We start from the raw sequence: 14,256 nt of genomic DNA on the forward strand, positions 1-14,256 counted from the left end.
CTCGTACCCTTCCGGTCGACGTCCCCACTCCCCCCAACCTCCCGCCTCTCTTCCGCGGGAAAGTCTTTCGATCGTCGTGCAGGCTCCGCGCTGCTGCTGTTTTCAGTCGAAAGAAACGAGATGTGACGCGTGTGTGAATGTGTGTGCGCGATTGTTACGGGCCAAACGGGTACCTGAGTGTTTCACGGTGTGTGTGCGTGTGTATGAGATAAGTTCGCAAGAGAAAAAGTCGATCCCTGGAGAGCTCGATAGAATCTTTCTTTTGTTTCCAGAAGAATGAAGTGAAACGCGTGTGGAAAAGAACCACGCGGGTGTCGTTCATCTCCAAGTACAGTGGCCGCCGGGAAAAAACGGTCACTGGTTGACGAGTAGTCTGTGGTTTGGTCCTTGATACGTTATCGTGTATTCGATCGAAATACATACATTCGTGATTTCGCAGAAAGGTGGGGATACTTATCTTCCACGTCCAGGTGCAAATTATTTTATTAGATCGATTTTTCCGGGGAGGCAGACCAGTCTATCGATTTCGTGTCACTGCTCTCTGTGCTGTTGGCACATTACGAAGAGACATACACTTCGTAGTAGTTCAAAGAGGAAGAGATATATGATAATTGTAATTGTTGTATACTTGATTGAGAAATAAAGAGGGAACACGAGAAATCAATAAATCGCCGGGCGTTGTGTTCTCCTTGGTGTTTATAAGGAAGCGTCAGTTGTGTTTCCTTTATATCGCGTTTGTTGGCCTGGCAACAGCGGTACCCTTAAGGGCTGTATTGCAACCCTTGACAACGATGTCCGACGAGGTCGGGAGTAGCCGGTTTTTCACGCGACATCGAAGCAGTCGTTCGAACACGTGAAAAGCCAGTAAAACGTTGGTTTTCGATCAATACGGATCGGCGATAATCGTGATAAGCCTCTCATCATCAGGGGATCTTTGATCGGAACCAATAGCACACGATTCGAAAATGAAATCGCTTTAAGTACGCGACTATCCGGAACACGCACAACGAATACTTAATTAAGTGCCTTCGACGAAGTGCCATGGATACTAATGTTTAAATTTAGTGAATATTAAAAGTTTTTTCTTTCTTGGGGCCTTATTGTCGGGATACTCCGACGGAGAAGAGGAACGTGTTTCGCGTTGTAAATATCACGTATACCAAAAGTGCATGGGGGAAGTTACAGCTCCCCTGAAGAAACCTATAATGCTTTGCTTCGTACAAGGATTTTATTCGCGGGAGGATTCGAAATTGCGTCGCTCCAAGAGGTAACGAAACAATGATTTTTAAAAAATTTTTCTTTGTAGATACCTGGTATGGCCGATTTATGCTCTTGTAACTAATTTGTTTTTTTTAATTGTTACCGATTACAGTCGAGACTACTGAACGCTTAGTCTATTCATTTATTAAGTGTACTACACAAGTAATCCATTATGCTTGTACACAATAAGGTTGTGGTTAAATTTCAGTTCGGCTTATTTTTTAATGTGTGCATAGCAAATTATAGGGTGCGTTTCATAAATGTATCAACCTCAGATAAAACTTATTTTATTTTGATCATTATGTAGTGATGTGTTGTTAACCGGTATGTATTTAGTAACTTGTAACGTTGCTATTATGTACTTGCAATTTTTATAAAACTATCGCGTGACATTTCTAGATTGATCGAAAAACTCGGTATCGCGTGGTATTTATTTAAAACTAACACCCTTATGAAGCCTCGCAACATAAAATTTCCATACATACTGGGTGTTTCGTTTTAATTGATCCGCTGTCCCTGACACGTCCGCATCGGTTCATAATTTCCTGTTGTGCATCAGATGGCCCGGCCCAATATTTAATTTTTAACAATCAACATATGAAATTATTCATTTTTTAATTCAATGCAATTGTAATTTCTGATTAACAATAATAGACCAATACTCACAAATGCGCAAATATTTAACATATGTATGAGTCGTTCGCAGGTCAAAATAACTGTTTTTTTTCAAATTTTAGTGCCAAAGCAGTTTATTAGTGCTTAACTTTTTATATTTAAAATAAATCTAAATTATTTTACAAAAATAACACACATGCACATAAGCAATATTCGACAAAATAACACATTTTGAAGATATGTGGTTAGAAAAAAGAACTTTTTTCAAAGGTTATTACTTCCATCTTATTAACAAAGGATTATTTGTTTAACTAAAAAATATGACTGTTTCCAAACTTTTGAACGGTAGGTAGCGTAAATCGCAACATCACAATCAGAAATCGTGAAAAAGTTTAACGTGTAAATAATTTTTATTGTTAAAGCAATCCGTGTTAAAAAAATAATTTGTTCATTCAGTCTAATATTATTAAGGTATCGAATAAAGAATTTGTTTTAGGGATTGTTGATTTAAAGTCATTAATGAAATGTGAAATTTTTTTATTCTGAGTGAAATTACAAAATTTTAAGGGGGATATTTAGTAGTGGAAGACGGGTTTTGAAAGGAATACATATTGGGTAGGTTAAGATACAGAAGGTCGCAACCACTTTCTATCATTTAGTAAAGATATGTATCTTCGAGTCCTAAGTCTGTAGAAAATGAATTTGACGTTTTATGTAACATATTTATGTAACATTTTCAGCGTAATAGAAAGTCTATGAATTTCCATTCCAGTCATTTTCCAGATGTTTTTATTAAGCATTATCGTCTTTTAAATCAATGGTCCTCGTAAAGAATGAAACTGATACGAATGAAGAACAGAACCTTCAATTTCATCACTCTTCCGTTTATTATGTGTTTATGTCCGCTGTGTTTCCTGATATCAGGAGGTAAAAAGGTTAAATATTATCAAGGGGGACAATATTTAACCAATCGAAATTGTTGTTTAAAGTCATGACAATTTTATTATCAGACATCCACTGATAAATTAACCTCATATACAGTGATATTATTGTCTTTTGTCATTTGTTTTTAAGTAGAAAGAAATTTTCTGTAGTCCTATTATACTCGTAATTTTTTAAAAAATTGCCCAAATCGAAGGATAATGAGCTATGTATACTTTGTACATACAATTTAATAATTTAGAAAGTTGTATACTACATACAGCTATATTATATACAGAAGAACTATACAATGAAAAATATTTTTGAACATTATATAAATTATACAATTATTTGTTTATATTTGTACAATGATTACTTCTTCCTACGACTGACAATTGACAATGAGTATAACATTTATACAAGGTATTTCAGTAAACTTGACTACAAAGTATTTAAGAAAGCCCAAGTGTTCTCGTTAATATGCAATGTTACGAGCTAGGGCCGTAGCAACGCGAGAGGCCGGCGAGTGTAGGTTTTCCAAGGAATATGGTATCAGTGTGTTAGTAAGGTGCGCGACGAATCTGACGCGAAGCCCGAGATCCGGTAGAATGTTTGAACGCGAGTAACAACCTGATGCGAAATCAGGGAGCCTCTAGGAATGGAGTCACTTGCGGACGAACCTGATTCGAAATCAATCAAGGGACCGCAGGAACGTGAAACTCGTGAACGTACCCGATGCGAAATCAGGGAGTCACTAGGATGTAATTTTGCAGACGAACTCAGCGCGTAGCTGAGGAGCTGCAAGGAGGGTGGAAAATTTGTACAGACGGACCTGATGCGAAATCGGGGAGCCGTTAGGAAATGTTAGTTCGTTCCTCGTAACTTTTGAGTTTATAATTAATACAACTCGAGCGGTAAAGTTGTGTTGTTGTGGAAACGGTCGACCTGATATTATTCTTAACTAGAGGAAACTAGTATATCGATAATACTAATGATTTCTGGATCGTCTTATGAGTTCAAAATTAACTACACAGATTTATAAAATAACCGTATATTAACTAATAAGTCTTTGGTTACAAATGTGTTGTGTAGTGTTGTCGCGTAGTAGTAAATAATAAAAAAATAATAACTGTTACCGAATAAATGTGTGCTCGGTGTTAACGTAATGGTGATGCGGGGGTTGCGAGTGGATTTTACGGAATAATGCCAAGTCATAATTCTAGCCGGAATACAGACAGTCTTCGCGGTTTACTATAAGGTTAATTCGAATCGAAAGGGAACTTTAGCCCGATCTCAGTAACGTAAGGACCAACTCACAAGAACGTGATGCGATGTGACTCTAAAGGCAACAGTACAGTTTTGATTCCCCGAGAATTGAAATCAACGGGTTTATACAGGGTGTAACAAAAATGTTGTCCAACCCGGAAATGGGGCACTCGAGGGGTGAATTGGAACAAGTTTTTCCTTAGCAACAATGTAATCTGAGGCTTCGTTACCGAGATATTAACGAAAAACCCCGACCAATCAGAGCGCGAGTTTGCCAACCGAGTTCCCGCGGTAGCGTTGGCCACAAATCGCAGCGCGGGAACTCGGCTTGCAAACTCGCGCTCTGATTGGTCGGGGTTTTTCGTTAATATCTCGACAACGAAGCCTCAGATTACATTGTTGCTAAGGAAAAACTTGTTCCGATTAATCCCCCGAGTGCCCCATTTCCGGGTCGGACAACATTTTTGTTACACCCTGTATAGGTCTAGAAATTGGTGGGGATGCTATGAAATTTCCATATAAAAAAATCTTTGACGGTTGAGGTTGCGTCACGCGTCCTAGTTTTTTGGTTACCACGCCGTGGTAACGGGGTCCTACTCCCCCACTTACTCGAGAGATAACGAAACATAAGGGCGTTTTCTTTTGCCGGGTGCGAGCTCGGAAACTACTAGAACGAGAGGTATAAGAGAAAATTCTTCATACGTAACAGTTTTTTAGCCCATATGAAAATATATAACGTTAGTAAAGTTACTACATATTTTCTGTTTATGTACAATATATGTACATATTAATATTAATCCCGTTCCATATATTTTTGTGGTATTCACACCATATCTAATCTAACAGTAGATTACTAATTAATAGGAGTATAATAATTGGAATCATTGATTAATAAATAATTAATAAGAAAACACTAGGACGGTATGATTAGATTTAAGAACAAAAGTAAAAGTGGTAAGCGATTCCTTTACACCTAAAGCAAACTGTGTGGAATCCGGAAATAACAGGTACATACGTATCTCTGCTAGACTGCACAAACCGTGTTGCTTCGACTTGCAATTTCGACTTCGTAAAATAAGCGATGTCATGAATTTCTTGAATTCCTTTCTACATATTTTGTCTACGCCTTAGAACAATATGTATGTGTAGCTACCATTTGCTTTTTTAATCGTTATGTTTTTACATCGTTTAATATCGTACTTACTACACATCACTTGCTCACAAAAGTATCCGCCCATCTTATAGGTATAATATACTTCACAAATTTAATCAATGTTAAACTACTTACACTAGTATAAATCATGATTATGTATTATGGTCGTGATTAAGTAGTGTATAATTTCTCAATTGCATACATCCGTGTGTAAAGTACATTTAACTTTGGCGCGCTGGTTCAAGAAGTTGTTACTTTACAACCCTTTGAATTATATGGAAACACCTATCTACCTTCAAGGGATGTTTAGACCCTGAAGAGCTGAACCGAAGTTACCGAACTTCCCTTGTTAGTTACAGAGGTAGTTGCGACAAATTGAAAATACTGTTCAAAGTATTATACTCATTTTAGTAGATTAGAGGGTAATTAAAAACAAGTTTAAAACAAAAAAGTACTGTTCAAAACGTTATGCAGATTTGAGTATTAAATATCACTCATATAGATTAAATGTGATTTTTAAGTTCGGTCATTGCTGAGGACCATGTTATCAATAACTACCAATGATTCTTTTTACATTTCAATAATTTGTTTTCCTCCTAATAGTTATTAAAAAATTCATATTTTACCTAATGATTTTGGCCAATGCTGTATGTTAAGTATTGATGTCAAATTAATTCTCAAATTATTGCAACAAGCGCAATTAAAAATCCATCTTCAGTTACGGGTCAAAGTGACCTTGAATAGTGCATACGTGGATTAACGAAGGCTTATACCAATTGGTAAAATATTATCAGACGTATGGAGTAGGCGGCTACGTCTGGTAGCAACTGTTGGATATCGAATCGCAGTTCGAGCGGAATGGGAATGTAAATAGAGGTGCGTCCGAGTCTTTTGCTTCTCTTTTTTGCCTACTGAATAAGCGTAGCGCCGATAAAGGCTTAGGCTGAGATTGTAAGGTCGAAAATCGTGGCTAATCACATCGTTGAATAAAGTTCGACAAGCGGTTTTTTTTGCCCTTTTTTGGGCCCTTGTTCCGTCCAACACCTGGTGTTTGTCTTTATTTAAGTCACTGAAATCATACCCATAACCGACTACTTGCGGTTTTATACAGGGTGATTAATAAATGCAAGTCAATACTTCAGTGGGTAAATCTATTCACTATACTACTATATAAACTTATATCTTATGGGTATATGTTAGTTGTCGAGTTATGGATGATTATGGAAAGTATTCGAAGTTCCCGTCTTGTATTTCAACACACGCTGCTGCACGCCGTAGTATTGAGTTCTACACTAAGTTCGAAAATACGACGTATTCATCGAATAGTTTCAAATCCATTTGACATTTTTCCTTGCAGATCGGGTACGTTATTCACTTAAGTTGACAATACGATACTGTGATTCCTCGATGAATGCAACACGAATAACGGCGTCATTCCAAACACTTGCGGAGTCCCCCTCTGAAACTAATCAAAACAGAGTAAACAGAAGCTAAGCAGAGGCTCAGCTTCGTGCAAAAAATAAATCGACGAAGAGCTGAAAACCGTTAGAAAATTTCCGCCTTGCTACGAATGCTCCTAAGCAGATCCGAGTTCGTCGCATTAATCGAAACATTACTGTAGATTTGACATGGCCCCGAAAGTAACAGTCAAGCGGGTTGAGATCCTGGACTTGGAACATTTTCTTTAATCATCCATAACTACTCGAAAAATAAAGTACATGTACAGAGTGTCCCAAAATAACTTCGATTCCTGGAAATGAAGGGTTTCTGGGATGATTTGAAACAACCTTTTCCTTAGCAAAAATATTATCCGAGGCTTTGAAGAATCTTGATTTAATATGAAACTCCACGATGTTATATACATGACGTTTTTATTGTTATTTAATTCAAGCCAAATAAATTTGGACACTTTTCATAGGTTTCTTAACTGGTACCAAATAGAAGAATATCACTAGAGTTTACTCTGTAATTCAGTATGTAATAGGTTTCTGTGGTTATCGATTTATGGTAATTCTCAGTTTCTTTTGACTATTGATTGCACAATGGACCGTTGTATTTGGGCCTTTCAGCTAAGTATATCGTTATTGTAGCGTGTGATTACATCAGTTACTTGCAGAAGTAGTTGCACCTTGATATAGAAACTCCATTATCCACGAGGGCAGTTAAGGTAGAATGTTGCCAGATCACTAATTAAATGGATTTCAAAGATGATAGTTCCACGGAATACCGTGTCCCCTTTAGGAATTGCTTGCTTAGCGTCTATTGTATACACGGAGGCAGCTCTAGGCATCATGATTTAGTTCGATTGGTTACAATTACGCAATTAGTAATTGACCTATGACCACATCAATTCGTGCATTTTAACTAGTAACGATATTGGAGATTCGATCTTGTTCGATTGTTATTTAATTTTTCAGATCAATTTATAGCTCACGGTACCACGGCACGTTATTCTGGTTTAATCTATTCTGGGGAAGATGAGGTCATTTGCCATTTACATTTGATTATATGTAAGAGAATGACCGAATAAGAATTATCTGACCGACAACGATAATCTGACCCAGGTCACTCTGAAACTTTCAGACTGAAAGTCACCGTCGGGTGACGATCGAAAAACGAATAGACAGGCACACTTTGTCGTTGGTCGTCGGATGTGACGGTCATAAACCAGCTCTCAATTCTTAGGCAGGATTATCGATATATATATATATGAGTGTATTATTTTTCTAACAATAAAGAGACGGTAAAATCTCAGCCTTTCACGTATAACGTTCTTTTTCTAACATATATCTTTTCAGAATTTACCATTTTATTTGCTTACCTAAAGATTTCCACATTTTATTTTTGTACAATATTTACTGTAGGCCAAATTACATCGTGCACTCGTTTAGTCCAGGCCACGTAGCTTCAGATCGTTTGTATTCATTTTTTATTCGACTTTCAATTTGATTAGCAGGTACAATAAACCTTACAATTTCGTAGATTTCAATAATGTGATTCAAAATTCAGGAATTGTATATGTACACAGTGTTTCTGTTGTTGTTTCAAGTGGAAGTGGAAATGTATAGAGTGTTTCATTCTGTTCGACTTCTTACAGAGTATTTCAAGAAGCAAGTTTAATCAACAGAGTATTTTGTTTTTCTTGGCTATTATGGAAATGTATAAGGAAGTTATTCATGTTTTTCATGCACATTCTATCATTTTTTGTCCAATTGCAGTACGTCTATTAATATTAATATTTCTCCACATCCTTTGCCAACGTTAAAGACAAGTCAAATGCCCTGTATTAACAGAGACCGAGAAGAATAATGTAGAAAATATAGAAGAAATACATTTTTTATAACGTTTATACGAAATCTGGAAAAAATTTCAATATAGGTAGTTAGAGAAATCTTTCTCAAAAAATGGAATTGGAAATGTGTTCAGACTTCTTACAATTATTGTGAAGAGTATATGTCTCCAGAAAAAATGATTTTGAATAATTAGTAGTAAGAAACACTAATATCTCACGAAAAAATGTTATTTTAATTAAAATTTAGAAACACTTTGGATAAAATGAGATTTCCATCCTAATTCGCTAAAGTATTTATAGACTTTGTTCTCTAGTCGTGAAATGTTCAATTATTTACATCCTTTCGTTTGTGTGTAATTTCCTATTAACCGATTTAATCATTCAAAGATTTTTTAGGTTCTTTAAAAAATCGGTTTTATATACTGGGATTACTATGTAAAAAGTAATTAATTATTTAATAGCAATTCTCAACAATTTTGACTTGAAATCGTCTCGGGCACAAGCGTATTGTAGTGGAACTTTACTGTAAAACTAATCTTCATGAGTCAGGAGAATGTTTGACATGATTCGAAAACACAGATAGCTGAGTTTTTAGCCTATTTGAGACAATAAAAGAACAAAAAATTTAGATTTATCATTTGATGCCCTGAAAACGATAAAATCAAGTTCAGTTGACAATAAGAGAGTATTTATACCTACTACAAAATAATAACAAAGTTAAATACTCATCAAGTGGACAATTTTTGTTTTTTGAAATCATATTTTCTGAAGAAAAATACTAAATGAAATAAATATTTATAATTTATATCTTGTATGGATTTTAGTTACTTCAGTATTTTTCTTAGTGGTTCCATAAATATTAAAAAAACTGAACAATTTTAAAATGGGTATAAATACTTCTTTACTGTTTCAATTACATCTTTTTTTGTAAAAATTCGAAAGTCGCTTTTTTTTTTGGAATATTCGAATTCGAAAACCGGTTTTTTTCAACAGTCTGTTTTTGTATAAACTCCAATGATTATAGGGTGCTCAACGGGTACATTTCAGAATCGTGCTGCTTGCAAACGATTGTCCCGACGCGACGCGGAGAGGAGCATTCGTTTTTTTTTCTATTCGTTACGCATACGGGTGTACGTTGTAATTAATTGAACTTCACGACGCGAAATAAAAAAAAACAGTCCGTGTAGACTGTTGTAATGACGGTCGCGAGCAGTCAACTGCTTTGAATCGGCCAGTGTTAGCGCGTCGACGGACGTCGTTGATTCAATCGTTTTTCACTCCGTTAGTTGCTCGCTGCTCGTGCTCCTTTGGAATTTCACTCGACGATTCAATCAAGGTAATCGAAAGGTTGTTGATACTGTATTATGAATACTTCCTCTTTTTCTTTCGTTGCTTTCGTCCCGCCTCAGGGGGACACGTGACCGGCTTTGTTGTTCGATTGTAATTCATGTCGATGGTTCTTACATTTGGGATAACGAACTTGTAGACTCACGAGCAAACTCGGTTTCCACTAGGGGAAAAAATAACGTAGGGAAAAGGTCTCCTACCACTCGGTAACTTTATTCCAGGTACTAAAATAAATGTTAAATCGAATGTTAATTTGGCATAAATTTAAATAATTCCCGATACCAAATTGTAGGAGGCCCTTCCCCTACGCCACCCCTAATGGAAGCTGAGTTTGCTCGTCGGTGTACACACGACTCATTGGATTCGCGTTTTCCTGGCGCCCTTACGCGAATACAAAAACGAGGTCCTAGGTTGAACGTTACTTTCTGTGGGTGAATTAACACTAGACTACCAAGCAAGTCAAAATGACTTGTCAATACACTCTTACAACGACGATTAAAATGTTATGACAATACATTTTCTCAGATATTTTGTACCTTTTGTTATGATATCAAAATGAAGAAATTAGACAATTTCTAAATTTCTAAATTTTCAAAAGTTTTTCACGTTTATCCATCGATCAAAGCAAATATGCATTTATCGTCGGTAGTTCTAGTGTTAACGAGATATTAACGAAAAATCCCGACCAATCAGAGCGCGAGTCTGCCGGCTGAGCATGCGTGATAGCGTTGGCTACACGCTGCGATTGGTAGCCAACGCTACCGCGCATGCTCGGCCGTCAGACTCGCGCTCTGATTGGTCGGGCTTTTTCGTTAATATCTCATTAACCAAGCCTTGGATCAAATTTTCGCTAAGGAAAAACTTGTTTCAAATCATCCAAGGACTCTCTCACTTCCGAGAATAGAAGCTATTTTGGGACTCAAATGTTATGACAATTCATTTTCGCAGATCTTTTGCACCTTTTATTACGATACGAAAGTGAAGAAATCAGTCAGTTTCTAAAGTTTTTCACGTTTATCCATCGTTCGAAGCAAATATGCGTTTATCGTCGATAGTTCTAGTGTTAACGTACAGTAAGTTATTAACAATAATTGATGCACCGCTGTCTTTTGCTTTCTATCGATAATACTGTTCTTATTAGTTCGATACGTACAAGTTAGGCCTTTTTTTCTTAGTGATATTGGATATTTTATTGAAGTGTTATATCATTGCGGAAGTTCGTGCCGCAATGACTGGATGTATTTGCCGTATAAGTTACTCGTTGCTTGTTTTGTCCTCTGTGAAAAATACCGACGAACCGTATGAATAAGTCCACTTACATTACGTTATATCCAACTTATACAAAAAATTACACTTTGAAATTTTTTTAGCATGTATCCAATTAAATGAACTTGCATTAAGAAGAAAACACGTGGAGAACTAAATCCACCGAGAAGCAAAAAAAAAAATGAAAAGAAATTGTCAAAAAGTAGTAAATAAGAATGATGTAAATTGGAAAATGTTGATCTAGAACCCATTAGTTTCTTACGTTTGTTAGTCTCATCTAGAAATCTATGCATTTATAACATACACGATTGTGTAGTATTAAAGTTAATTAAGAGTTTGATAAAGTTTAAGGTTTTTCTTTTGTTTGGAACCTGGTAGAATAGTAAATAAAGTAAACAAACTCTTATTTCGTTCCAGCTCCTGTGAATTAAACAATAAGAATCTATATGTGCATAAATATCTGCAGTCTAGTTATAAAAAATGGTATCCAAGAATATTTTAATGACAAAAGGATAAACCTAATCAGTGAAACCTCAATCACTCTATTAACAATAAAGACACAAGAACACGTTGCAGAATAATAATATGCATTTTATTTCTTTTTAAAACTTAAAAAGCTTCTTAAATACCGATGCAAATATCACTTTAATAATCGAAACGAATTTATAGGATAACTTAATATAAACGAATTTTATTACGCGATTAAATTTCAAACAACTTTTTTCAGTTTTACGAAAAGTTTATATTTTAACAATAGATTCATTCGATAAAGATGTTATATTAGGCAAAACGTACTTCGAAAAATTAATTGTAAACTCAAACATTTTTCCTAAAGAAGTACCTATTTTATAATAATAGTGCAAAATCATGGTAAGTGTGTAAAAAGAATCGTAACTGTGATTATTTAACCACAGGGAATAGTCTTAAATTGACAAAAAAAATTTGTTCAAATGAAATACACTAATAAAGACAATAAATAGGTAATCAGCCTCTTTATACGCAAGAACCTCATACGTCGAGTTAGAATTTTCTAATAAATGACTTAAAATTAATTGAAATCTGTCATGGATTAAAACGAATGTTTACAAGAATAAAGGAATGTAGCATTATGATAAAGGTTAATCTGTTTAAGATACAAATGATTCATTTCAGACCATAATTGCAGATAAGATTTGTTTTATTCTCCTTTCTTTCTTATCAGTCGTACATATGGGATACAATTTCAAATCAGATTTGAAATTTGACGAAAATGTCGAGCCCATTTATTAGCACTCAGGGGGAATAGAACGTAGTATTCTGTTGTTACCTGTCACTGGAAACCAAGTTGTAAGTCATTAGGTACAGATGGTTAGGAGTATTTAGCAAGTTATCGTTTAGCGGTTGTCTCAATAACTAGAGAAATGTCATTGACATTCTTATTCATTCAGTGCACATATCAATGTTTTCTGTTAATGCACTAATACAATACCCGAAATGTTTACAGATAACGATATGTCACTACCTCGAAAGATACTGGAAATTTCTTTGAATATATTGCTGTTATAATATCAGATATAAAATAGGTATTTATCGAAAATATCAATCCTTCATTATCGTATTGTCAAATAGCTCTTGAAAGTGAATATAAGATATGGAAGTTGTGTATATTAACAATTTTTTTGTCAAGAATTTTGATTAACATCGAACAAATGCTACATCTGTTCCCCAGAATAATTCTTCATTTTCTGTAATTTCTTGCCATTTTCCAGTCAAAAGTTGAATTCTCCGTCGATAAAATGAAATAGGACCGCAATAACAATTCAAATGCGATGACCATTATTTTTGCACACTCATTAGAGTTATATTAATAAGAATCACAAAATGAATTTTCATAAGTACAATATTTCTTCTTTGTCTACACACAAGTCGCCTTCACGCTTAGAAAGTGACATCCTCGAAAAATTTGTATTTCCTTTTATTTATTAATTTTGATACTCTTGGTTGTATCCTTACGGAAGTATTTGTAATCTATTGATGAGTTTTTCCTGACGAAGATGAGACCAAACACGAGGCCTTGTTTGTACAATTTTTAATGATACATACTTCATTCGTATTACTGTAATTCCGTTGTATATTCTGTGTACATTAAAAATAAATTGAATATGACGCTGGGACAGTCGAGAAAAATAACATGGTGGAAATGTGATAAATGAGTTATCGCTAGACTGCGAACGTAATACGTATACAAATATAGATTTTTATTGACTCATATATAGAAACTATGTATAAGAGCATTAACCCTTAATCGGTCACGTGTCATCTGTGAGACTGCTTCCTTTATCATTTTTCGGTAAATATTTATAATATGAGAGCCACCTCCGATTTCGATGAATTTTTAATCAGTTGTCGAGGTCATCACCCTGAGTAGTAATGTGTGGGGTTCGACGTTTGTAAATAAGTTGTTACCAAACAAAGTTTAGGTAGATAATTATTTAGAAGTTTGGCCTTCTCACCAATCCAAAACACAATATTTTTTTTTTTCAAAATTACTATCAAAAGTATCAACCTTCAAAACAATGGGCGAGCTTCTCAGTTTATTTCAACAAATAGCAAATCGTCCATTGTTTTGGAGAAGTTATTATCAAAAAAGTTACTTTTTTTCGTGAACTGTCTAACCAACTCTTAATCACTATAATGCTTCAAAGTTGGTTAGACACAGTTCAAGAAAAAGATATCATTGTTCTCTTAATAAGTTTTCAATAAACGACATTTGACAACTGAAACTTTCTGAAGGTCACACAGGAAGGTGACCTTGACAGTACATATGTATATGTCAAGGTCAAGGTCGTCGGTTATTTTACTTATCAATGTTACTAATGTACGATACTAAATTTTGTTTATAATAACTTTTTTATAAACGGCGAACCCCAACTAAAATCTTTACAGTGCTATTCAGGGTGATGACTTCCACAACATATTAACAAAATCATCGAAATAGGAAATGGTTCCTTTATTTTAGACATTTACCAAATTTTCTTTTCAATCCTGCGTCTTCGGTTAATCCTCGCACTATTTTTTCAAAACTTGCATCAGTGTATTAATACAGAAGAATAGATGTTTATGAGAAATATACCTGACCTTGTGAACATGTAAAATG

The 14,256-nt window shown here is 35.1% G+C and overlaps 1 protein-coding gene across 2 annotated transcripts in view; it reads left to right on the forward strand.

Moving 5' to 3' along the window:
• LOC107193792 (GRAM domain-containing protein 3-like) overlaps positions 1 to 14,256 on the forward strand; it is a 154,628-nt gene that overhangs the window by 65,899 nt on the left and 74,473 nt on the right. The window lies entirely within an intron of this gene.

Source organism: Dufourea novaeangliae, unplaced genomic scaffold (genome assembly GCF_001272555.1).
Source record: "Dufourea novaeangliae isolate 0120121106 unplaced genomic scaffold, ASM127255v1 scaffold24, whole genome shotgun sequence".
NCBI lineage: Eukaryota > Metazoa > Arthropoda > Insecta > Hymenoptera > Halictidae > Dufourea > Dufourea novaeangliae.